Genomic DNA, 27,679 nt, shown 5'->3' with positions numbered 1-27,679 from the left:
CCCTATTCTGAATCTATCACCTCACTCCACCAACAGGGAGATAGATAGTGTATAAAAATAAGGAGTCAGATGATTACTGTCTACACACACACCTCATCACCCAGAAAAAGCAAATCCGCTAGATCACTCGGCACTCTAAGTCCTGCATCAATTACAAACATCTTTACATCAATTATATTTATTCAATTTAAATTCAAATTTCTAAATGGAAAGCCCTAACATAACACAGTGGAAAAAGAACAACATGGAAACTGAATTTAAAACAGCATGACAAAAAAACAATGAACAATATGTATATAAACAAGACACAAAAGATATCACATCACAATGTATAACATTCTGAATGTGTCAATAAAATATGAATCCCGACATGTTTCTGTTCATCAAGCCCAATGTAGGGAGAACATTCTTCAGTGGACTATTTATAAAATGCATAAATTTCTTCAACACCGTGTTGAGAGAGTAGTTTCAGGCACCACCAATGGGAAAAACCAGTGCCTTAAAGTGGTATAACTCTAACAGGTGTCCTCTGGTAGAAAAATGCCTCGTCTCTCGCCAATGGGACACATATAATTTTTAGGGGCGGGTCAGTACGCCTGGGTATAATGGATGTTCTCCACTGGGAATATTGGGTGGCAACTGAATATCTTCAATCCTGGACGATTAGTGACCGAAAGGATTCAAATGACTCTCAGGTCCACCCTTGCATCTACCTGCAAGGGGGAAAAAAACTACCGAAGACCACACTGTCAAGAGCAGCGGATTTCCATAGCCCAAATTCCAAGAACAGAATTCGCTGTTAATGTCACATGTCATCTGATGTATGATGCCATAACCAGGACAAAGTCGGTAGGCCGAACTGCACCCTAACTCTTTTGAGAGTTTACTTGAAACCTTAATGCTCCTTTTAATGATGTTTCTTAAATCAAGTGTACTTCCCTACAAACTAGCATCAATTATGGAATGGGTACAACCCCTCTGGACGGCACTCTACCCACGTGCGTGTGTTCACACAAGCAGGAAATGACTATGGAGGGCTTCACAGCCAGTGTCATTGTTGCAATTCCAACTCTATTTCACAGGTTGAAATGTAAAGAAAATATATCTATACTGTTGCCAGACGTTAGTGTTTGTAGCTGTGGCAGATCGATGCAGGCAATGGTCTGAAACAATAATTGGCTGTTTTTCACATTCCCTTGAACATGGCCTCCAGCAAGTCCGTTTTATTTATGCTCCCTTTTCCCCGACCTTAATTCGATGAGCTAGATGATTGTAGAATCATATTGTAAAATGTATATTTCGTTCTTTCTCGGCTATTTTAACACCCAATCGGACTGCACTGATTTGAAACTTTAAAATTACAGATTTTTATTCTCGGACTAAAAAAGAATCCTCCTGCTGTTATCCGTAATTTGACCTAATACATGAAATATTGATGCCACGTAAGTTTCTTACAGTACCGGAGAGCGATGTTTGTGCAAATTGCTTTTTTTAAGCAGTTGAAACGTCCACCTCGATCACAGAGTCGGTGCTGGTTCGGCCCTAATGAAGAGTCTCAAGTATGCGGAAACTTCTTTCGCATTGAAAAGCCCTATACTTGAAAATGTCTGCCGGGTCCCACCGCGGGAAAATCTTCTACTTGTACACAGCCTTTGGCGATGCTGTTAATATTTTCACCAGTAGATGGCGTTGTGCCATTCATTAGCAGTGGAGGGCCCTGAACCTGCATGAGCTGGTCCTGGCCCCGAGCTTGGTGCACATAGGAAGAGATTCTGATCCAAGCATCCTTTCGAGGACGTGGGCTTTCTGAACTTCAACGCTCTCTGCTGTTAAGGCGGCTGCAGCTTGAAAGCCTACCTGATGCATCTTTGATAGATTGGGGAGCAGTGTTTGAAACGATCTGAGGCTGAACAACTGAGTGACCCCTAAATCATTTAAGTGCATTCATTAATTTGTATGTTTCATTCCTGTCGAATGTATTTATTGTTTTACTATTCGTTTATCATCTTTTTTTTTTTTTAATGTGGAGTTTGGCGTAACCAACCCAAACACTCTGACATGCTTTATTTCCCTCTGCCTTTCTACATTCTTTGTTTCTTTTGATACTCTCTTTCCTCTCATTGAAAATGTATTTTCTTTCTACTTTGCACCTCCCTCATTCTTTCATGTTTCATGTAGTCTCTATCGTTGCTTCCCTATCCCTGTCTTAAGTTCTTTCTTGCATTCTCCATTCATTTCTTAAATTACTTTTTTCACTCTTCCTTTATTTGTCCCCTTTTTTACTTCATTGTCACTATCACATTCCGCCTTTCTTCTTGTCTCACCTTACATTTTTTTTTCCTCACCACTCCGCTTTATTAGGCTATCTGTGTGGCAGGCAAGCCTCCCCTAGATTAGTAATAAACATTTACCTTAAGAGGTGGGACAAGAGCATTAAACTTCAAATGCTGAGTGTCAGAAAGATGCTGTATTTAGTAGAACTGCTATTACTGGGCCGAGATTGGCCATATTGGTTATTACATTGTGAAAGACCTGCTATTACATCTCTTGTTTGTGTTACAAGCACCACTACATGATGGATCCAATTTAGGGCAACTTTGAAAGAAATCCCTAAAAAACTGTACTGCTTGACCTATATTCCACATTTCAGCCATTAGTCCTTCGCCCAGACAAATCTTCCCTTTAAACCCTGATGTTTAAGTTCTCTTTGTGTTCATTTGGCTTACTCTCCCAACCCCAGTAAATACCACCTCCATCTCGGCATTGCCGTACGCAGTTGACAGGGAGTAAGACTTTGTTTACACTGCTCTGGGTCTTCATTTTTCTCCTAAACGCCCCTTGTTATCGAAAATAAAGGGGTGAACTGGATGATCTCCAAACAGCCTTTTAAGATGAGTAGCTGTACCCTCAAGATAGATGGGGCTGCAGATTCATACTCATGCATCAAATAATCAAGACAACTCAATAGTTTGGCAAAGTGAGTCCGTTTAATGACAAGTTCATAAAACAGGGAGTACAACGAACATCAGCAACCACTCGATCTTCTCGCTCTCTTTACTTTTAGAAAAAACACAATATTTATAGCAAAAACGCATCATTGCTGACATACAACTTGCGCACGTACTAACTTCATTCTACATGGCAACCTTAAAAACCTAACTTGCAACGTGATTGGTTATACGAAGGTAACTTAATATAGGTACTATATCTGTATATGTTAATGGGGAGAGGGGATTGGATAATCAATGTCAGGTGGGGCAACTAAGCCCTCCCTTCAAAATGGCCACTATGAACGTCACTAAAAGTATGACATCCCATTGGCTCTACTCACTATTGGACCCTAGATTACATGGTCCACTATGATTGGGTTGGCATCAACCCCACTCATACTTTTCCACCTAAGTCTAGCAGCATGCAGAAAGAACATCCAGATGCAGAGAAGCTTGTCTGCGCCCCAGCTTCCCACCAATTATGCTACAATCAATCATCACCTCAGTAGTCATGTGTCAATTACTTCTCTGTAGTTTGGCCTTGAGTCTGCTCTGTGCTCTGAGAACTGATCAGGAATATGTGCATGGCAGGGATCCATGCGTATGTGTGAAAGTCTCACTCTTCCAGCCTGCCTTTGTCACATGACAGGACACTGTGAAATCGGCTTTTCTTCATGTCTTTTCGTATATTTCATTTAATTCCACCACAACGTCTGTGGCTTATCTTGACCTTTCTGAACAGGATTGTCTGTTCTCTTCTCTCCTTAATTGTATCCAATGTCGGCTTATTCCAGCCAGGTAAGACTATGGCTTCTTGGCATGGTCATCCTTAGCTGAGTTTTGCTCTATCTTGATTCTCGATTTCCTTGCTGCGACACACTCCATTTGGGGCCTTTTGTAACCTTTGTTCCATTCTGCTCATGTGCGCAGTGGACTTTCATTCATGCATAAAGTGCTTCTTGAGGTGTAAACTTGTAAACATTGGCACTTGCCGCAGTCTATTGACTATTATTATTTCTTTGCCTCTTGCAGTTACTTGCATCTGTACACGTTTAAAGTAACTAAATATCTTCATGTATGTGGCATGAGTTTCTTCATTTTGACATCAAGTACTTTACCTTGGGCTCAAGATGTCACTTATCCATGGCATATCCTTGGTATTTCATCTCTTGTCAGTATTCTCAGGTCATTATATCTTCTATATGTGCATCAGTCCAATTTCTTATGACGTCACCATTCATCTTCCTACATTATCTTCTTTGCTTCTTCAGGTATTTTATTCAAACAATCGTCATATTGTTGAGAATGTAGGTAGTGCTTTTTTAATGGATACCTTACTTTCCGGTTTTCTTAGGTGTCAGTATATTAATAGGTGCTGTCATATTGATAGGTACTGGGCAGAGCCCATGGGCTGCTCTCTGCTGATTTAACTGTTCTTCATACGTCACATACTTTGGTGTGAACTCAATAGGCAATGGGAGGGGGGCAATTGGAGTGGGGGCGATACTCAACACTTCCTCTTCACTCCCCCTCTGGGCGATTCATCGACCACTCTCACTTCTTCCTTTGCATCAATTTTTTCTTCATCCTTTACTTTTATTTCATCCTCCAGTCCAGACATCCTGGTCTGAAGAAATACTTCCTTGGGATCCATATCAATATGACTCCCTTCAAGCATCCCGCTGTTATCACGTGCTCATCCTTGTTCTATGTCATCAGTTGGCATTCTCCACTTGGGCTGCAATAGATCCATCTTCCTACATATTTTCTATGATTTCTTGGATACAGGAACTTGGTTCCTTCTGGTGCATAAATGCTGGCCTTCACAAAGTCTCTTATTTCTTCATCAGTCAGGTCTTTGAGCTTCCATCCTGACTCAACATCAATCATGATCTTCATCCCTATGGCTTTCTCTGCAGTCTTATGGCATTGAGAGATTATTAATTTCAGCTGACAGAATCCAAGTAATATCATCACCAGCAGGGCTCCTAGAAACCTGAATGCATCTGCAATCCATTGTGGAAACCATGAAAACAGTGCTCCAAACCAACTGTCATATTCAACTTCGTCAACTTCATCTATCATCTGATTCTGTAGTTTTTTCAGCATGTCTATGGCCTCTGTTAAGGTTCCATTCTCGTCGTAATGTGTCGGTATAAATGTGCAACATCATTCTCTAATTCTTGCACAAACACCTCCATCCATAGCTGTGATCATGTCCAAGACCTATCAGACTGATTGCTCTCAACTCTTCTCTGATTGCATTGAATCCTTTTATGGCCGTGTTGATGGTCTGTAATAACTCCCATCTGGTTATCTGCAACCATTTAGTATTTGCTCCAACCTGAATTCTTGGCATCAGGATCAAGGTGAATACTGACGAAGTCTGACTGAACAGTCTCTGTTCATATGGGATAGCATTGAAAGCTTCTATGGACTTTGGAGAGAAATCATTTTCCCTCTCCGTTCTCTTCATAAGTTCCACAGATCTCTTCTTCCTCAAGTGAGCATCTGATTTCGGGAAACTGTCAATGTTCATATCACTTTTTGGAATCACCAACGCTGGAACATGGATATTCACCAATGTCCATATACCTCCCCAATTTTTCGCCAATCTCATGTATGCCTGGGATCCACATGCCCAGTAGTGATCCATGATCATTGCAGTATCATGCACCATTCCTGGAACATCAAAGACTTGGCCACAATTGTATTTCTCTCCCATTTTTCTTGTACCATTATTTCTGAAACAGAATTTTGGGCTCTCCAATGGTATTATCTGCAAGGGTCCTCCTCTGTCCTCGACCCATGTCAGTAGTTTAGCAAGCTTCAGCCACAATGGCTTGCAACCATTCTGCACTATGTCAATGGTAACCTAGTAACAACCGATGACTACCCATGCTCTGCAGATCACTACTCCCTTCTCGAATCTGTCTGGTGAAAGTACTGTTCCCCCGATTTGCATTTGACCGCTGTTCTTCCATCTGTGAGCTTCTTCTGAAGTTTTTCCTTCAGTCTCCAATTTCTTGTTTACTTCTCTTCTGATCTCGGCTCCTTTTACTCAAGTGTTTTCGTATCTAATCACAATATTCTTCGTTTTGGCATTGTTTCTTGTCTTTATGTCTTGAACATAGTCATCTTCATTTGGATCTGTTTTTTCAGTTGCCCATTTGAGAGACGCATCACTTCCCATGAACTGACCTTTGGTCTTGCATATTGCTATGTGTGACAGGCAGTGTGCTGTCTGAACATCTATCTTGATAGCTACAAAGATTTTTTACTTTCCCATGCTGTAAGGCAGAAGTGCACTTACAAAGTATTCCTCATCCGAAGTTTGCCTTCCAACGTCATTCATGTGTTGGTACCATATGTTGTTTCCCAAATGTGCTGTGCTATCCAGGTAATCATTCAATTTGTTATTGTCTTCTTGTGTGGTTCTTCTGGCTCTTATTCATTTTATATGAGCTTCCACAAGCATGTCACGCAGTACTTCTGTATAGCTCCTTCTTGCTGGAGGATTCTCAGGCATCTCCATCAATGATCTGGGTGTTTCCATTTGTACTGTTCGAGTAGGAGAAAGTGCAATATGCTTCATCCTTTCAACATACAAATTAGGCATGAAGATGTCTCTCAAAATTTCTGTCTGAGTTCTCCTTCCAGGCACTGCCCTGATATCATGTCTCGCAGGATCAGTTGTGCTTGCAGGTGTTGTCTCTATTTGCTATTCTATAAAGCTGTTTGTCTCTTTAAAAGTTCAGCTTTCTCCATTTGTCTCTCAACTTCTTTTGGCGTAAAACTTCTCATTGTTATTTGTCCAAACTTCCCCCATTTTCTGGAATGTGACTCTGAAATCATTGATACTAGACCAGGTGCGTTTGTACTCATTATCTATGTAGGTGTAACTTTCATCAATCCCTTGTCTGGTCTACTTTGCTGACCCTGTCTCCGGCGTTTCAACTAATTTGCTAAAACAAGTGTTGTGTGTGTGTCATTGCTTACCACGTCCATTTCAAGCTCAGTCACTCTATTGTTCTTTCTTGGAACAGGTTGACTATGTAGAGTCTAGGCACTTTTGTAGGTATTATGCGTACATCCTCAGGTGGGTGCATGGGAACAATACTTTGTGCACCTATAAAAAATTCAGTCTAATCGTTAATGACAGCAATATGATTATGAATATAATGCATGCATAGATAATACATCTATATGTCATTTTACAGCATTTGTTTCTTGGGCAATATGAATGTCTCTCCTGCTAAGGGATAACAATGCTACTGTTTTGACTGCCCATCTCGATCATCTTAGGAAGCAAAAACTGGTACTTTAATACATTTTCATTATTATCACTTCCTTCTGGGTTCTGCTGTCTCTGCTTCATGGATCAATAGTTCTGGACCAGTTGTCCTGTGAATCTGGATAATGGACTGTCTCTTGTCTCCTTCACTACAGATGACATGTTGCTTCCCTGTCAGCAAAAAGTGTACTTCTTGTCAACACTTCCACGATCTGTCCCTCAAATGAAAGTCTCTACACTATTCTGTGATTTGGCTCAAAATAGATTGCGACTTGGATTATGATCTCATTTAGAAGCATACTTATGTTTGCAGTGTTCGCTGGATCACAGCTGAATGTGAGCACGTCAGTATCAGTGTGTCTCCCAACAAGATCTGGAAAGTCTTCAATTAAGTGAAAAAACACTGCATTGGCCAATCTATGATTTTCTGGCGATGGGGACATTTGTCTTGTCCTCGCTGTAGTCTGGAAGTAAAAGAAATTGTTCTGTGATCACTTTGAGTAAGTTTGATATTGTGTTTTTGTTATCAGGATCTTGAAAAAACTCTGTTATTCTTGTAGGTCTCCCCACCAACAACAGGTAGGACCTTAATACCAATTAGAAATAGGTCAGTATGTTCCTGGTGAGGTCACTATTGTGTGACACCATAAGTAAATCCAAATAAAGACTCTGTATTGAATGACTCGGGATACTGTATTCCCTTCCAGTTTAGATATGCTCATCAAAATTCGGCATAGCTTTTCTTATCAAGGCTTTAGTGTGCCTCAGTCCAAAGTCAACAAGCTACTTGTGGCTCAATGAATGCAATTCTCTTCTTTTACCCTGCAACTAGGATTCACAGAGTGTTCATATTTGTGTCCTTTTTCCCTTATTTAGCTCAAAGGAAATGTCTTATGACTGAGCCACAACCTTATCACAAATGTTCCTTGCTTTTTCACCTGACTATTCATGAGTCCTTCTTACTCGTCATAGATCTCATCTGTACGTGCTGTGGTTCTTCCCCATTGTCTGTAGCCTTTTTGGGTTGGGGTGTGGGCAGAGGGGTCCCTCTGATATATGGCTTGATGTCACCAAGGAAGATCTAAGCTCTCCTTCCCTGTAACTTGACTGCAGGTGGCGTAATATCCTCCACAATAAAAGGGCAGTGGAACCTTGGCTCGTCCCACATTTTCCTTGTGTTATTCTGAACTAAGACAGTATCCCCAGGCTATAGTTGAGGTGCACGTAACTCCGTTACCTTATCTGTTGTAGTATCTCCTTCTGTGTTCTGTACTACCCTACACCCTCCTCGCCGCTGCAGCCTGAAATTACAGAAAAACTGGAAGTCATACAGTTCAAGTGGTTTTGCATTTCCAATCCTAGCACTTCTCCTGTTGGCTGAGCATCACATCTAGCTCTAGTTCGAGGCATTAAAGGTGTCTTCATTCTTATGCCCATCACAATTTCATGTGGCGTAAAATGATGGTCAGAACCACGGTGGTTTCTGAGTGCATACAATGCCAGTGGAAGGCAGTGAAACCATCCTTTCTTTAGAGAAAGCTTCAACTTGACTGTCCTTTCCTTTAATAAGCCATTGAGCTTCTCGCATATGCCATTCCCTTGCGGATGATACGCCAACGAAAACTTGCGCTTTATACCAAGCAACAAGCTGATCTGTTCAAACAAAATGAGGGCCGTTATCTGACCTCATCACTTCCTTCTTCCCTCACCAAGAATTTGGCCACACAGGTAGAGTCTGGGTGTGTACAAGGATACGCTTCTATCCATCTAGAAAATGGACACAACACAACAATTAGATACCTGTACCTGTTACATACTTGAATTATGTCAACATAGTCGATGTGCAAGTGCTGAAAAGGACCATCAGGCCTTGGGATGACTCCTCTGATCACACGTATTGTATGCCCAGCCGTACATTTCTGACAGACTATGCAATTTATCATACAAAATGCAACATGCTCTGCTAGGACTGGTACAAACCAGTCTTCGGCAATGGTTGCTGCTAGATTCTCTCTTGTTATATGCGCTGGATAGTGTAACTGCTCCAGTGCTATTTTCAGTAGAGCTATAGGCATCACTGGTTTACCAGTGCTGTCTTGTCACCACAGAGCCTCAGAGGGGTTTAAAGAACACTCTTTTCACTTCCAAAGGTTCTTTTCTTCCTGTGGTGCCTCCCCTTGGAGCTCCATTAACTGAGTATTTGACATAATACTGTAGCCTTCTGGCTCATTCCTCGCAACAATCATTTTCTCATGCACATCAGACATTTCCACATCCATCATTTCATCTTCAATTGCCACACGCTTGGCTTCAGCGTGTGCTGCTTGATTTCCGCGTGAGATAAAATCTGTCCCTTTCGTGTGGGCTGTGCATTTCACAACTGCTATGCCCACTGGGAGTTGTAGTGCCTTAATGAACCTGTCCAATAAGACGGCATGCTGAAATGGCATGCCGTCCGGTCGGAGGTAGCCCCTCCTTTTCCAGCATGCTAAGCCTGCGTGTACTGTCGACTTCACATAGGCAGAGTCACTGTACACCGTTAGTTCCTAGTCTGCATGATGCTCGAGCGCGAGTATCAACGCCAATAATTCTGCAGCTGTTGCTGAGTAATGAGAGGGTAAACATCCACTAATAAGTACTTGAAATTCCCCATTTGCCGTGTGTTTCACCACAGCTGCACCTATATATCTCTATCCATTATTTTGATCGATCCTAGAAGAACTGTCAATGAAGATGATTTCTCCTTCTGCCAATGCATTTTCCTCTACTCTGGGGATCTCATCATAGAATTCTTCATAGTTTGCGCAATCATGCATTGGCTCTCCTTCGGTAACTGGCTCTGCTATAAACATAGCTGGGCTCACTATTCTGCATCAAACTATTTTAATCGCTGGATTTTATATGACCCCTTCATAGGCAGAAGCTCTTTGTGATGTCAATGTACCTTTCGGTTTCTCTAAAATGGCAAATAATGCGTGCTCAACAAATAATGTCATTGGGCACCCCATCACAATGGCCGTACCTTTCTCTATAGCAAACGCGTTGGTAGCCAAACTTTGTTTGCATAGGAAATGACCTCTCATCACTGGGTCTAAAATCCCACTGTAGTATGCCAGGGGTTTGTAGTACCCCAAAGTGGTTTTCTGTGTAAGGTCTGTCATACCAGTTCCATCCGTGTGTGAAAACCGGTAAAATACCTCTGCATAACTGGGAATCCCTAAAACTGGTGCCGTGCAAATGGCCTTTTTTGGTTCGTCAAACCCTTTCTCCATGACCATAGTCCACGCAATTTTTTCTTTTGTGGCCTGTGCTTTCTTTAAGGATTGTAATAAGGGCCTAGTATAAGAGCTGTAGTCAAAGACCCATGCACTGACATAATTACATAATCCTAGAAAACTCTGCATTTCTTTTATCGTGTGTCGCTTAGCTGTTTTCAAAATAGCTTCAGCGCCTTCATGGATAACCTTCTTTCCTTCACGTGAAATCAGTTGGCCTATGTACAACACCTCTTGTTGACAATACTGTAACTTCTCTTTGTCAACTTTATATTCTTTCTCAGCAAGTATAGTCAATAATTCTATGGCATCGCGTCTGCACTCTTCCTCTCTTGTGCAGAAAATTGGAATGGCATCCACATATTGCAAGACAACACTCTCTACTGCAATGTTGCTCAAGTCCATCTGCAAGACTCATTTCATTGAAAATCGAAGGGGACTTGCAATACCCTTGAGGCAACCTTGTGCTTTTCAGATGAACTTGTCTGAACGTAAAAGATGTCAAATCCTGCAAATCTTTGTGCAATGGGATTGAGAAAAATGCACTTTTCAAATCCATCACTGTGAAATAATGTGCCTCAACAGGTTTGTTACATAGAATTGTAGACGGTTTAAGGACTAGAGGGAACTCGGCCTCTACTATCTGGTTTATCGGGCAAAGATCTTGTAGTAGCCTCCAAGACCCCCCTTCCGTTTTTTCACTGGGTAAATCGAAGTATTGCATGACGCCTCTGACGTCACTAAGATGCCCTGATCCATCATGGCAGAAATTGTCTTAAAAATCCCTTCATCTGCCTCCCTAGACATGGGATACTGTCGTGCTTTTGGTAAAATTGCTCCTGGTTTCAATTTAATCTTCACTTCTCCGACTCCTTTCAGTAAGCCTACATCATAAGGGCCTGTAGTCCATACTAAGACAGGCACCTTTGCCATGTCGTCATCAAAATATTCAGGATGTTTTTGTGCCAGCATCATTCTCTGGGGCACCTCTCTATTAGTTATTTTCACCCAATAAGTGAGGTTTAGCTGAAATGTCATCTCATCCTCACCTAGTTGTTCTTCAAACAGATCGTCATCAGTGACGTCAGTTAATCTGTAACCTTCCCCAATGGCGATTATTGCGCACCATTGTCTGCCTTCATCATCACAACCATCAAGCAAAGTCATCTCTCCTCGCACTATGGCTGCTTCTATTGTCAAGGGAAACACTCACCACTTTTCCTCATGCATAGGTATTCTTGGTCTGATCAGAAACTCATCTGGTGTTCTCATTGTTCTGTCTGCAAGGCCTGGTAGCCATGACATTAATTTTCGCACTCCATATGCGAATATCTCAGGTTCCAATGGAATAGATCTCATAGCCATTCGTCCTGTGTATGATCTGATCATTTTGCACACGTTTAAATAGTGCATTCCTGGAGTTGAACACACTATTCCTTCCTCAGTGAACGAGATTGTCATATTTAACTTTGTCATCAAATCTCGTCCCAATACATTGACAGGCGTCTATCTCGAATACAATAGTGGCACTTGCATGTGACATTCTCCTATAGAAACTAGAAGTTCTTTTGTGAAAGGAACACGACTTGTAGCTCCTGTGAAACCTTGGGTATTCATGGCATCGCCAGATACAGAAAACTTGCCCTCGCGTATACACAAACGCGTCGCACCCTGTCAACTAAGAACGAATATTGTTTACCCCCTATAGTGACATCGACCCTTGGTTCCTCGTGAGGGTTTGGTGTCACTGATAGAATGGAACACATCAGGTCACCCAGTGAGCTGTCCTAGTCCATGTACAATCTCGTCCCACAGTTTGTGAATAGATTTCCTCCATCACCAGTGGCATTTCCTGCTCTAGAGTTCAATACCTGTCCTGTGCCTGTAGTCTGTTGAAGTTGCATCGGGACTGTTGAGACTGCCCTGGCGGAAAATTGGTCACAGTCTCCTGTGGCTGTAAGCTTTGCTGCACTCTCGGCACTTGCTGCTATGCAGTTTCATTCTGCGCAGATTCATCTCCACCCTGCTGTGAAAACGCAGGTGGATTAATCATCACCCCTCTTGTAAATAGGTCATTTTGCACCATCCCTTGACTTCTGCACATACATGCTAGATGCCCTGTCATCCTACATGTCCAACACATTAACGGTGGTCTGATCATTTGCCCATTTTGCATATTCTGATTTCCGCCTTGCATATTCTGAAAGCCTCCCTGATTATTTTGCCATTCCATTCCTTGGTAGCCTCTTGGGCTAAACCCATTATTGCTTTGATCTAACTGCCTTTGGTTATTGACCTGCTGAGCATTGTATCTATCTGTGCTAGTTAACATTTTCCTTCAATGGCATATTTCGACAATTTGTTCTGCACTAATAGGCCTCTTCGCCTTTCCTTGCATCATTCTTCTTGCGATTTTTCTCTTGCAGCAGCCTGCAATAATGCGCAGTGTTCATTTGTATTTCTGACCATGGCTTAGCTTCGATTCCTACCAACTTCTTGAGCTGCTTCTGCACCTGATCTGGCAGCCCTTGACATAATATATGGTAAAACATGGGTATAGATTTCCCCCAAGATTTGCAAGTTTCCAGTACCCATGGTTCTTGAAACGTCTGAATGTAAAGCAACGGATCATCTCCCTCTTTCATTTTACGCATCATTATAGCTCCCATGTCAGAACTGTCCAGGTATAGTACTCGAATCGCTTTCCATACCACGGTTATGCAATTGTTAAACGGCACTCTGTCATGTGCAGTGTTGACTGTAGTCACACCAGGGTAACCTGCATGTGTCCAAACATCATCAGTTCTATCACCAAGTATGGCGGTCAAAGGACCCTTGATATCCCCTATAGCCAACGTATTGTCTCCCGTTATTTTTTCTAACTCGTGTATCCATTTCCCAGCTCCAGATGTAAACATTGGGAGCTTGTTTTTTAGATTTTCTCTATCCATCTGTGGCCATGGTATATACTGTGGCCTTGTCCCTCCCTTCTCTAATAAGGGAAACTGTGATGCACTAAAATCCTTTTCTTCTCTCATCATTTGTCTTTCTGCCTCAGCGGTAATATTCCCACATGACTGTCTGCCTGGCAATGTCCTTAACCTGCTTACATATGGTGGGCAGACACCCCCCTCTGACCATGTAGCAGTACTTCATGCCGATCTGACTGTGTCACTGACTCTGGTACTTTAGATGTGGACACTGTTGAATCCGAACATCTTATTCCCTTACCCCTAGAGAGACGTCTCTCGCAACCTCACTCTGTGGGCCTCATTATGAGTTTGGAGGCAGCCATGCCCTTATTAAGGGCATGGCTGCCTCCAAACTCGGGTCCGGGTCCGGGTTCCCCGAATGGGGAATTACCGAGTCATTCCGACCTAGGAGGGCCTGGTATTTCCCCATTCAGGGAACCCGGACCCAGACCATCCCCATTCCCATTCGACCCCCATAGGGCTCAATGGGAATGAGGATGATGCTAACAACGGGCCCGTTAGTAACAGGCCCGTTGTTAGCATGCTGGTCCCCTCGCAGGACCCACAAAGGACGTCTGGTCTGACCAGACGTCCAGAGCGGGTCCCTCGAGGGAACCTCGTAATGAGGCGGTATGGGTTTAACAGCGCTGGCACCTTTACCGGCACCGTTAAACCCATACCGCCAGGGTCGTAATGAGGCCCTGTGTCTCTTTCTTCTCTTTCTTCTCTTTCACAGGCTTCCCTTTCATCATCTGATATTGCCTGTGCCCAAATCGTACAGCTTCTCTTATCTTCCTCATTTCTATTTCGGGTCAGCCTATCTTACAACAGCTCTCTATGTCTGCTGCTGCGTGAAGCATCCTCAGTATTGTACAACTGAGTGCTTTCAAGGTGCTCATCCTTCCCCTTTACTTTAGGTACCTTTTCTAGTCCCATCTCATCATATATTCTATTGATTGTCTCTCTGATACTTCTGGTGTCGAAGTCATCTTCTAGATTTACTCTAGACGTGCTTGGTTCTGAATCGTACTCAGGAAATAATTTTTCAATATCTTCCGATTCTACCACTGGATCGGGTTTTCTAACCTCCCTTTCCAGATACTCGAGATCCTTCGCTCTCTGCCTTTGCTTGCGTTCTACGTTGTCATCATATTCTCTACGCTTCCTTGCTTCCTCGCTAACCCTGTCTTCCTCCTTTTTCCTAATATCTCTTTGTTCATTTGCCCTGCGTAATTCCTCATCTTTCCGTCTTTTTATTCATTTCTCGTATCTTTTGCTCTTCTTTTTCTATTCTCCTTTGTACTATTCTTTCCTGATCATCAGCTGTTGTCTGCTTATTATCGTGTTTTCTTTATTTTTCCCCCTTTTCCTGTTTTCTCGCTTGTTCATCATGATATAACTGCTCTCTTTTCACCCTATCCCTTTTTCTTGCCCCTTCATCTCTCAATCGTCCTTTTCCCTTATCGTTTCTTTCTTGTTCCTCTTGTTCTCTCCTTTGTCTTATGTCCTCAATGCCTTTACCATTGAGTTTCAATAAAATCTGACCTCCCATCCATTTGTTCTGTGTGAGTGCCATCTCATCAGTTCTACCTTTATCTCCTTTCCATCTATTTACCTCTCTTCCTGTACCTAGAGATGTACTTGCTTGCGCGTGATCAGCTTTTTCCTTTTCGCATCTCTCATTGTCCCTTGGGACATTGGAGGCAATATTGCTTTCCCTGTCCTTCTCTGGGCTTTCGTCACTACTTTGCGTAGGTGACTCAAATGACGGGTTGCTATATCCTGTTGCTGCTTTAAGTTCCCTCATTCGGTACACTCCTTCGTCTTTACTAGCTTTGTTCTTTATTTCAGACGGGCGGATGGCACAGAAGGCTCTTCACCCCCCTCTTTGCATATATTCAGTATCCAATCTAACAGCAGCTCCTCCTCCCTTTCTGCCTGGTACATCTTCCAAAGTTCTAAACTAGCCAGGCATTTGTGTAACTTTTTTGCCAGAGTACGTGGCATGTAAATATGTCGTCATGTGCTGCAGGACCGTTTTGGGTAGCAATCCGCCTTTTGGCCATGGCATAAACATTTTGTCCGCGGTCCCTTTAACCCATTCCGCACTGTACTGTTTAAGCTTAGGTGTGTATTTCGGCAACTGTGTGCACAGGTATATTAACGGAGTGATGTCTTCCATGCTTAACTCATTTACCCCTTATTCATATGACACTTGCTTATTTTTCCACTTCACACTTTATTACAATTGAGTCTCAGCAATCAACAATATGAGCAAGCACAATCGTCGCAAGCTCCAATCCCGTTACTTCAACAATATTCTTTACTTTAATCTTGCTAAAAAACAACCATCAATCCATGTCACGCAATAATTTCCTTCTATAATCGTGCAACTTTCATACCTTTTTTCACATAAAAACTGTTTTCAACTATGACATCACAATTTTATTCAAACACATAAAACAAACAGCCAAACTCTGGTCGGCCACATAAATCTTATGCCATCTGCTCTCTCAGACGCATCTTACCCCTAATGTCTGTTCCGACATGGAACCTAAGCCTATATCTTTCGGATTGTCTTTAATCAACCCGTTCTCCTACGTCATCCTATTTACAGGACTTTAGATAAGGGCTTCTGCGAGCATTGTTTAAAATCTAGGATCTGGGCATATACTCTTATCGCGGCCACACTCACGATAACTCTCTATATTGCTCGGCCACACTTGAGTCAATTTCTTTCCCCTTATATATATATTACACTCTTATCCTGATGTTATATTTTATCCCACCTCCCTTCGTTACCTTCCCTTACTTGTTTTCCAAGCATGCATGCTTTGCCAAAACATTCAGTCTTTTTTACTCACCGTTCGCATGTCTTTCATCTACGGTCTCTCGGGATCACTGCCTTCGTTACCTCCTCGCCATGCCGCTCGTCCGATCCGCTACTTGTAGAAGTGGGAGGGGTTTTTGGGAGAAAGCAAGGAACCCATCACACCTAGCCTGCAGGGTTTTTCAATTAATCGATCCACTATCTATGGGGAGCTTCTCGTTCCATCAGCCAGATGGCAAAGGACGTGTGATTTTGCAGAGTACCCGAAGTTAATTATGTCGACGGTCGATGGGTATCTTTATCTAACCTAACCATCTTACTCTGCTACCAAGTGAACTGGATGATCTCCAAACAGCCCTTGAAGATGAGTAGCTGGACTCTTGAGATTGTCAGGGCTGGGCGGGTTGCTAGTGTTACTCATGGTAAGCTGGTGTCCCACGGGTGTTTAAAGACTTGGTTGCGGCCTCAAATGCAGGTCTTAAGGAGAACTTCTCATCTACCTTGCAGGCAGAGCAAACGGGGCCTAAAATCAGGCAAGAGACTACATTACCCAGCAGGCCGTGTAGTTCACAAGCCTGCCAGGAAGAAAAGACACACACGCGGCCCACACCCAACCATCAACGCATGCGCGTGCCGCACCCGCTTTTCTCTGCTTGCTATTCCATCCGCAGAGGAGAGAGGACGTGTTCCTTGGAGTTCCCTGAGGGGCAAGCTCACGGGGCAATCCGCCCGCCTGAAGACTTCACAGGCCCCGTGCTTCACTTCAGATAAGTGCCTAGTGTAATCTGCTAACGGGGAGAAAGACTAACAAGCGACCGAAGCCGTGCTGCATGCAGACGTAGCACTTAGGCGGTTAGACTGCATTGCATGGCGCCACGCCGAGGCGCATGACAACCCACAGTACATTAACCCTGCATGAAGAGCGTACTATTGGGGAGACAGGCTGAAGTTACGTTCCGGGTGAAGTAACCCGAAGCGAGCCGTTTCAGACTATCCCACGGGGCAGGGCAGGAGGCAAGGAGTACGGAGCCACGGGTGAAGACAACCCGGCCCGCGCTCATCAACTGCCCGTCTTTCATAGCTTTTGGGTGCAAGTTAGTGAGAGTGAGTGGAATCGACATATGCTCATTATTCCTTTGGTGTTTTTCCAGTGGGACTCCGCCGCTACAGAACTATTTGACTACCTGAGCCGTGCTAAGGAGAACATGACTACTGACCGCAGCTAAGTGCAATCCTATTCTGTTTGGTGTGATTAAGTGTAACTAAGGGCACTATGTAAAGGTTCTAGGAGCTGTGTAAAGCCAGTGCATGAGTTAGTACCCGTTCTGTGTTGTTTACAGTTGATGAAGGGCAGTAAGCACTTGATTAATCTTAGTCAGGTACAAAAACCCTGTGGTTAGAGCTCCAAGTAAAAGCTCCAGAGGGGTGGTTTCATGCTCCACTAAAAAGGCTCCGATCACAGGCAAGAGAGTGACTGGTGTGCATGGTATGAATGGGCGGAGAACACGCCACAAGAGTTCTACCACAAGAGTTGCATCCAAAGGAGGCGGCAGGAGCCGAGGAGCATCTTTCCTTAAACCCCCGTTCCCATCCATAACCTCTTCCTAACCCTTGTTCCGGTGTTCCTATAACCCTCTACCTATCCAATCTTCAGACCCTAACCCTCTTTCCCCGGTGGGTTGCGGTAGCCTGTGTTACTTTTGGGTCCAGGCGCCAAGACCCTACGGGGAGGTAGGTGTTCGTGCTGCCTCTGCGTCATTTGGGACAAGATATCTGACAGAGATAGATGGGGCTGCAGATTCATACTCATGCATCAAATAATCAAGTCAACTCAATAGTTTGGCAAAGTGATTCCATTTAATGACAAGACATAAAACAGGGAGTACAACGAACATCAGCAACCGCTCGATCTTCTCGCTCTCTTTCCTTTTAGAAAAAACACAATATTTAAAGCAAAAACGCATCATTGCTGATGTACAACCTGCACACGTACTAACGGCATTCTATGTGGCAACCTTAAAAATCTAACATGCAACGTGATTGGTTATAGGAAGGTGACTTAATATAGGTACTATATCTGTATATGGAAATGGGGAGAGGGGATTGGATAATCAATGTCAGGTGGGGCAACTAAGCCCTCCCTTCAAAATGACCACTATGAACGTCACTAAAAGCACAACATCCCATTGGCTCTACTCACTATAGGACCCTAGATTACATGATCCACTCTGATTGGGTTGGCATCAACCCCACTCATACTTTTCCACCTACGTCTAGCAGCACGCAGAAAGAACATCCAGGTGCAGAGAAGCTCATCTGCACCCCAGCTTCCCACCAATTGTGCTACAATCAATCATTATCTCAGTAGTCATGTGTCAATTACTTCTTTGTAGTTTGGCCTTGAGTCTGCTCTGTGCTCTGAGAACTTTTAAGGAGTATGGGCATGGCAGGTATCCATGCGTAGGTGTGAAAGTCTCACTCTTCCAGCCTGCCTTTGTCACGTAACTGGACGGTATGAAATCAGCTTTTCTTCATGTCTTTTTGTATATTTGATTTAATTCTACCAGTTCTCTGATGCCTGTGGCTTATCTTGACCTTTCTGAAAAGGATCCTCTGCTCTCTTCTCTCCTTAATTGTATTCAGCTTATTCCAGCCAGATAAGGCCTTGGTTTCTTGTCATGGTCATCCTTAGCTGAGTTTTGCTCTGTCTTGATTCTCGATTTCCTTGCTGCGACACACATCATTTGAGGCCTTTTGTAACCTTTGTTCAATTCTGCTCATGTGCGTAGTGGACTTGCATTCGTACATAAAGTGCTTCTTGAGGTGTAAACTTGTAAACGTTGGCGCTTGTCGCAATCTATCGACTACTAAGCATAAGCTAGCTTCATGATTTCTTTGCCTCTTAAGTTACTTGCATCTGTACACATTTAAACTAACTAAATATCTTCATCATGTACGTGGCATAAGTTTCTTCATTTTGACATCAACTTCTTCACCTTGGGCTCAAGATGTCACTTATCCATGGTACCTCCTTGGTATTACATTTCTTGTCAGTATTCTCAGGTCATTATATCTTCTATATGTGCGTCAGTCCGATTTCTTACGTCACCATTCATCTTCCTTCATTATCTTCTTTCGGGTATTTGATTCAAACAACCGTCATGTTGTTTAGAATGTAGGTATGGCTTTTTTAATGGATACCTTACGGTCCAGGTTTTCTTAGGTATTGGTATATTAATAGGTGCTGTCATACTGATAGGTACTGGGCAGAGCCCATGTGCTGCTCTCTGCTGGTTTAACTGTTCTTCATACGTCACATACTTTGGTGTGAACTCAATAGGCAATGGGAGGGGGGCAATTGGAGTGGGGGTAATACTCGACGCTTCCTCATCAGGGGTACATCAACAAGAATTTAACTACTCATTTTCTAATCAATGGCCTAAAACAGTGGCATAAAAATGTCCTGCTCAATTTTAGGAAATATTGCCTTAAACCACCAGACACTTCTTTATCTCTCAACATGTGGTGGGTTGGAATTGCTAAATACAAGGGTTAAAAGGCAACTTAAATAAGCAATCACTGTATGCAAAATTGCTAATCATGATTCAATGTCATTCCAGAAATAAAAACTTTACTAATTTCTCCCCATGAGCGTCTATTAAGCAAAGCAATAACGATCATAATCTTGGTATTAAATCCTTTGATTCCTCTTCTTATGCCCGGCTTAATATTGACATTACAGAAAAGATCACATGACTTCTTCCCTAACATGCAGTATTTGAGGACGCACTTTCCACTGCCACATTTGATAAACCTGCAAAGGCAGGCATCATCAGATGAGCACAACTGAAGTGTTCTGAAACAATGCACTCACATAGCAGCGAAAGGTACAATATTTTGAAGTTTGATTGGAATTTGATCCCGGGATTTGATTTGCAGGTGTCGTGCAGATAAATACAGGAACTATGATGGCACCACGATAGAACATGATCATTCTACATTACGCTTTGTTCCACTTCCCCATGTATTCACTGTGGCATCAAAGGTTTGGTAGATGCGTCCTTACTGGATCATGTGCACCACGATTCCTGCATGATGTCAACCTTTGGAGACAGTAGTGATTATTTGTATCACTCTGATATACTGCACACTTAGGGGGTAATTAATAGAAATCAGCGCACAAGTGGCACATGCGGCTGGTGCACAGTGTGCGCGTGCGGCAGTCCACTCCAGCCGCGTGTGACAAAACCCATTTCAGCGCACAGTGTATTCATGGATTTTAACATCCATAACCAGCCGTGGTGCAGAGTGGCGCAGCGACCCTGCAGCAGCACCAGTTATGCTCCCAACCCCGCCCTGTGTGCCATGAACAGCGCACAAATCCAGTACATGGCACAAAGGCCAGTGGACCAGCATACAGCCACCCAACCACGAAAACGCATGGAAAACTCCCCGAGCACCCCTCAGAATACACGTACCGCTCTTGCGTAGCTAAATCGCGTGTAAAACTCCCTGCACTCCCCTCAGAATACACGTACCCCTCTCGCAGTAGCGAAAACGCATGTAAAACTCCCTGTGCACCCCTCAGAATACACGTACCCCTCTCGTGCTAGCGAATTCGCATGTAAAACTCCCTGCGCACCCCTCGGAATATACGTACCCCTCTCGTGCTAGTGAATTTGCGTGTAAAACTCCCCACGCACCCCTCAGAATACACGTAGCCCTCTCACGCTAGTGAAATCACGTGTAAAACTCCCCACGCACCCCTCAGAATACACGTACCCCTCTCGCGCTAGCGAAATCACGTGAAAAACTCCCTGTGCACCCCTCGGAATACACGTACCCCTCTCGCGCTAGCGAAATCCCGTGTAAAACTCCCTGTGCACCCCTCAGAATACACGTACCCCACTCGTGCTAGCGAAATCGTGTGCAAAACTCCCCGCACACCCCTCGGAATACACAAACACCTCTCACGCTAGCGAAATCGTGTGCAAAACTCCCTGCGCACCCCTCGGAATACACGTACCCCTCTCGCGCTAGCGAAATCATGTGTAAAACTCCAAGCGCACCCCTCAGAATACACGTACCCCGCTCGCGCCAGGTAAATTGCTTGGAAAAAGTCCCCCGTGTGGCGTGGGCTGCCTGTGCGGCATGGCCAGGGTGGATGGGCTGCCTATGGGGCATGGGGAGGGTGGATGGGCAGCCTGTGGGAATTTTGACGGTGCGCGGGAAGTTTCACACGCGATAGGCCATGTGCGAGCGGGGTATGTGTATTTGTGGGGTACGCTGGGAGTTTCACACGCGATAGGCCCTGTGCGAGCGGGGTACGTGTATTTGTGGGGTATACGGGGAGTTTCACACACGATAGGCCCTGTGCGACAGGGGTATGTGTATTTCGTGGGTCCGCAGGGAGCTTCATACGCGATAGACCATGTGCGAGCTGGGTACGTGTATTTATGGGGTACGTGGGGAGTTTCACACGCGATAGGCCCTGTGGGAGTGGGGTACGTGTATTAAGGGGGTGCGCTGGGAGTTTCACACGTGATAGGCCCTGTGCAAGCGGGTAACGTGTATTTGTGGGGTACGCAGGGACTGTCACACGTGATAGGCCCTGTGCGAGCGGGGTAGGTGTATTTCGGGGGTGAGCGGGGAGTTACACACGCAATAGCTCCTGTGCGAGCGGGGTACGTGTATTTGTGGGGTACGCTGGGACTTTCACACGCGATAGGCCCTGTGCGAGCGGGGTAGGTGTATTTCGGGGGTGAGCCGGGAGTTACACACGCGATAGCTCCTGTGCGAGCGGGGTACGTGTATTTGTGGGGTACGCGGGGAGTTTCACATGCGATATGCCCTGTGCAAGCGGTGTATGTGTATTTCGGGAGTGCGCGGGGAGTTACACACGCAATAGGCCCTGTGCGAGCGGGGTACGTGAATTTGTGGGGAACGCAGGGAGTTTCCCACATGATAGGCCCTGTGCGAGCAGGTTATGTGTATTTCGGGGGTGCGCGGGGAGTTTCACACGCGATAGGCCCTGTGCGAGTGGGGTACGTGTATTTGTGGGGTACGCAGGGAGTTTCACACGCGATAGGCCCTGTGCGAGTGGGGTACGTGTATTTCGGGGGTGAACTGATGATTGCTCTAAGCGGTGGAATGACCTCAAACACAGAGCAAAGAACAAGCTGGCTTCCAATCATGCCTCTACTCTGGTGACTGGCAGTGGGTCTCCACCAGAGGAGGAAGTACTCACAGAACATGAGTCTATCGCTGGAGCCTTCATCAGAGAGGATCAGATCCAAGGCGTGGGAGACCTACCAGATCTTGAGGCAATGTCCGGTGAGTGGCCATGCATGTGTATGCAAACCATGTGTATGTTGCTTCGGTGATGTGTTCTGATTGAGTGCCAGGTGAGGCTGTGTAGTTATCACTGAAATGGGTCACCCATGTGGTGCCTCCAAACCATAGCCCGGCCTTGGGTTTGGGTTTTCAAGTATCCCTTCTGACCACAGTTGATAATTTGCACCTAATTACTGCACTTCCCCTTCAACTACCATCTTGCCACAACATTGTTCATACTGTTTCCCTGTTTGTTCTGCCTGATTGATGAAATCCTTTGCATGTTTACCACACATTTATGTGCCCTTCTGCCCCAAATGTAACATACTTCAGACATAGATTACACCCCACAATGGCCCACATATGTTTCCTTATTATGGGAATGATTTCATCAATCAAGCTGATTGAGTAATGTACACCTACACATGGCCTGCACACAATCACTTCGGGGCCCTGATTGAATGTTCAACATGACAATTGTCTTCTGTCATGTCGAAGTGACCAACCATTGATGTATCCATGTGCCTGCCATCACTGCATTAGTGAACACTGGTTTTGTTGCAGCGTGTGGCACATGCGTGTTTTGTCACACTATTTTTTATGTTCTATTTCATGATGTCCATCTCACATGGATGGGTGACAGTATTGATTTGCTACCATCTGGGTGTCATTGTCAAATCTGCCATGGCTATGCTACGTGCCATCTGTGTGATGGCATGTGTCATGTATGTGGATTGTCCATGCCACTCACAGGCTAATGGGTGATGCCAGTGCTATCCAGCATGCAGCACATGTGTTGCTTTTCCATCTTGGAGTCCTCAGTGTCTGCTTTTTGCCTCCCCTTCCAATTCATTGCCATTGCATGCATGCCAGAGTTATTGTCATGTGTGACATGTGTCATTTATGTACTGGATGTCTGCCTCGTCATGCCTATGTGTGTGGGCTATGGTGCTCATGCCTGTTCTCATTATGTTTCTTTTATGTTTTTGCAGGTGATGCGGCACTAGATGCTGTTGAGGAGGAGGAGATGGCGCAGACGCCGGAGTACTCACAACCACAACCAGGCACCAGTGGAGGATGTGAGGTGGTGGTGGGTGAAAACCCATTACTCCTACAGACTATACTGTCCACGGGTGTCTCTGGGTACACCTCCGGAGACCTCTATGAATCAGGTGCTGAATCTGACATTGAGACATATGTCCCGTTGCAGGTGAGTGTTTCTGGCAGGGATGCTGTTCTGTCCAACCCACCTGCACTAGGGGTAGACCCCTCTATGGGGCATTCAGTGTTGGAAAGCCTGCCTGTGGTGGTAACGGATGCAGGGTTACACTCCACAATATTTGCTCCTGTTCCTGGGCCAGCATATCAAAGGAGGAATGCAGTCCTGCAGCCTCAGGCAGTGCCAGCACAGCAAGGTGCACATCACCTTTCCCCAAACAGGTGTGGTGGCCACCAACGCAGTGGCCGTGCGCCAACAGGCAATACTGTGTGGGAGAACTCCATGTACACTATAGCAGCACAACAGGGGGCATTGTGTGAGATGATGGCTCAGGCTGTGGATAGGGTGGCCACTTCCATTCTCCCCCCTGAAAGGCAGTTGGAGCTCCAACAGCAGGCAACAGAGTCCATTTGCCACTCACAGAGGGAGGACATGTTGGCGTCCAACAGGGACCGACGGGCTGGACTGGAGACTCTGCGCACAGCCATATCTGCAGAGTCCCAGGCCCACAGGGATGCCCTGAGGTTAGAACACAGGTCCCTCAGAGATACTCTGGGTGAACTTGAGGTGTCCCGTAATACAAGGTCAGAACAGCAGCTGGAGCAGCTGAAATGCACACTCTCAGCTGAGCTCCAGGCAACCCGTGAGGAGATCCAGGCATCACGCAAGGCCTTGCAGGCAGAAATGCGTGCTACCCATGAGGTGCTGCATGGGGATCTCCGTACCATCATCCTGCAGAACCAAACCTTTCAGACCCGCATTCTTGCTGCCATGGAGGTGCATGCCAGGGCTTTGCGTGGTCTGCCTCCCATATCATGCCCACCTTCTGATGTACCACCAGAGGGTGATGACAGCGACGGCAGTTCTCCCACTGTAGGGTAGCCATGCAGGCCATGAGCCCATGGAGGCTTTTTTTTTTACTCAACATCCACGCATGTGGGTGTTGGGGTTCACCCTGTACCTTGTCCCTCCTGGGTGCCCACCCCCGGTCCACATTTGATGGCCATTTTTGATATTTTTTGTTTTGTTTTTTTTGTTTTTTTCACATTTCATTACGATTTGCTAAATGAAATTAGTATTTAATTCATTTGTTATCTTTAATTCTTCTTCTTTTTTATATTTATTATTTTCATTTTATTTTGATTCTTGATTTGTTATTTTGATTTTCATATATTTATTTTTATTTGGTTATGCTTCTGATTTTTCCTTTATTATTTATTTTGTTTCTTTTACTTTACATTTACTTTAGCTTTTTCTATATTTGATTTGCATTTACATTTTTGTTCATAACCATTTTCTTTCAGATTGTGAAATAATGTTACAGTGTGTTGCTTTGTGTGGCTCCCGTAAGCATCCACTGTGTATATCAGCTGGGCACATGCAGGCTTGTCCTATCTTTGGGTTAGAAACTTGGGTTCCTGACACACACACCCCTCCTGCTTCCCCTTTCCATGGGCTCGCAAAGGGTGTGACCAAGTGACAGTAACTTACACAGAGGCATTGGGCTCCCATAAGTTGTGTGGGCAGTCTGTAGTTCAAACTGTATATACATCCCTAGTGGGGATTGTTGTTAATTTCTCCACTGCAGGGTAGATTTGTATATGGTTTTACATACAGGACTTTTTGCATGTATACATCTAGCTTCTTCATGTCTTAACGAGCCTGTCTCCTTTGCAGATGCAGTTAATGTTGTATGCTGTACACTGCCACATTTGCCTACCAGCAACACTCTGCAGTTGGAAGGGGTGGATGTGCTGCCTTAGTCAGGTTGTGACACTTTCACTACTCTAATTTTTACTGTCATATGTTGCCACTCTTGGATCCTGTACTGATGTTTTGTCTTCCTGGTAAGTATTTGTTAATGTGTGCTGTTTTTTTTTTCATTGGTGATAGGCAATTGTCTGTGGGCTGTTTCCATTTGGGACGGTGCACTTTGTGACACTTGTGTCATGTGATGTGCATTCATTTGGTTGCTCTCACATCGCATGCCATGCCATGGTGTGTTGGGTAGCTGAGATTGGGTTAGGGATGGGTTGGGTGACATGCCACTATTTTTTTGTAGTGTTTTGCATGGGGGTAGTCCTTCATGCTGCATGAATGTGTGCCTTTTACTGACACGGCATTGGGTGTGTTTAAGTAGTTAGGGATGCACACAATGTAGCACTTCCAGGTGAACAATCTCAGGGTGGTAACGTTGTGACAGTTGACTGTCCCTTTTGTCATCATCATAAACTGTCCGCTGGCATGTGCCAGGCCTGTGTGCGCTCCGCAGGGGTGGGGTTTTAGGTGTAGAAATGTGCCACAAGCTGGGTACGGGCTGCCTCACCACATGCCCTTTCATCTCCCATGCCCAGTGGGCGTGCATGTGGTTGGGGATGTGGGTGCACCACCATGTCCACCTGCATGCCCGCCGGGTTGCAACGTTGTGCAGGACACATGCTGCCACTATGATCCTGCACACTACTGGGGGCGCATGTAGCAGCTGCCCAACAGAGCGGTCAAGGGAGCGAAAGCGTGACTTCAGCACTCTGAATGTGCACTCCACTATGCTCCGGGTTGCAATATGGGCTGTGTTGTATCTTACCTCGGGTGGTGTGGTTGGGTTTATTTATTTTATTTATTTGTTTATTTGTTGTTTAGCGCACATGCAGCTCAGGGGGCATCGTGGCGCTTGTTACAGATATGATTTGTTGTACATACATTGAAGTCATTAATTAGTTGCAGGAGAAGATTGCAGCTATGAGAAATGGCTAGTTGTGCATACATTGAAATCATTACTTAGTTGCAAGAGAACGAGAAATAGCTACAGGAGAGGAAGAGAGGAGAGGAGATAGATGAGGAGAGCGTAGCGAACTAGAAGAAGAGGAATTAGTTAAACAAGGTGGTTTTCAGCTGTTTTCAGAAGGCAATGAGAGAAGTTTCTGCTCTGAGCGTGCTAGGTAGAGCGTTCCATAGCTTAGGGGCAATGTAAGGGAAGCTTATTCCCCCTGCTCTAGCTCGTTCGATGCGTGGGACCCTGAGCTGGTTGGAGTGGCATTGCCTAGTTGGTCTGGAGGAGCGAGATCTGACTAGGGTGTCAGACAGGTAAGAGGGTGCGGACAGGTTGATACATTTGTGTGCAATGGTAAGTATTTTGAATGTAATGCGATCTTTGACAGGTAGCCAGTGTGCTGCCTTTCTAGCTTGTGCAATGTGGTACCATTTTGGTATATTGAGAGCTACTCTTATTTTGTGTTGTTTGGAGTTTAATGAGATTGGAATTGGAGGTGCCAGCCAGTAACGCATTACAATAATCTAGTTTGGCTCCAATGGTGGCTCTGGCGATAGAGAGGCAATTATCTTTGGTTAGGAAAGGTTTGATGGCATTGATGAGCTTAGTGCTCAAAGCGGAGGCAGAAACAATGGAGTTGACTTGTTTGTCCATGGAGAGTGAGGCGTCAATGCGTACTCCTAGTGTTTTTACAGAAGGTAGAACTGGGATGATGCAATTGTCTATGGAGAAGTTGGTGTAGAGTGGGTCGAGGTTAGTGAGGGTGGATTTTTGACCAAGGATGAGAATTTCGGTTTTGTCTCCGTTAAGACATAAACCGTTTGTGGCCATCCAAGCTTGGATGGTGGCGTATATGTTCTGGAGGGTGGCTGCGTCCTGATGGTAGAGTCCTGTGAGCGGGAGGAGTACTTGGGTATCGTCGGCGTAATTGGTGTATGTGATCCCAAGTGCATCCAGTTTATCAAAGAGAGGTTTGGTAAACAAGTTATAGAGGGT

The sequence above is a fragment of the Ambystoma mexicanum genome, chromosome 5q, assembly GCF_040938575.1.
Source record: "Ambystoma mexicanum isolate Mex_15411 chromosome 5q, UKY_AmexF1_1, whole genome shotgun sequence".
Classification (NCBI taxonomy): Eukaryota; Metazoa; Chordata; class Amphibia; order Caudata; family Ambystomatidae; genus Ambystoma; species Ambystoma mexicanum.
Note: the sequence above shows the minus strand (reverse complement) of the source record.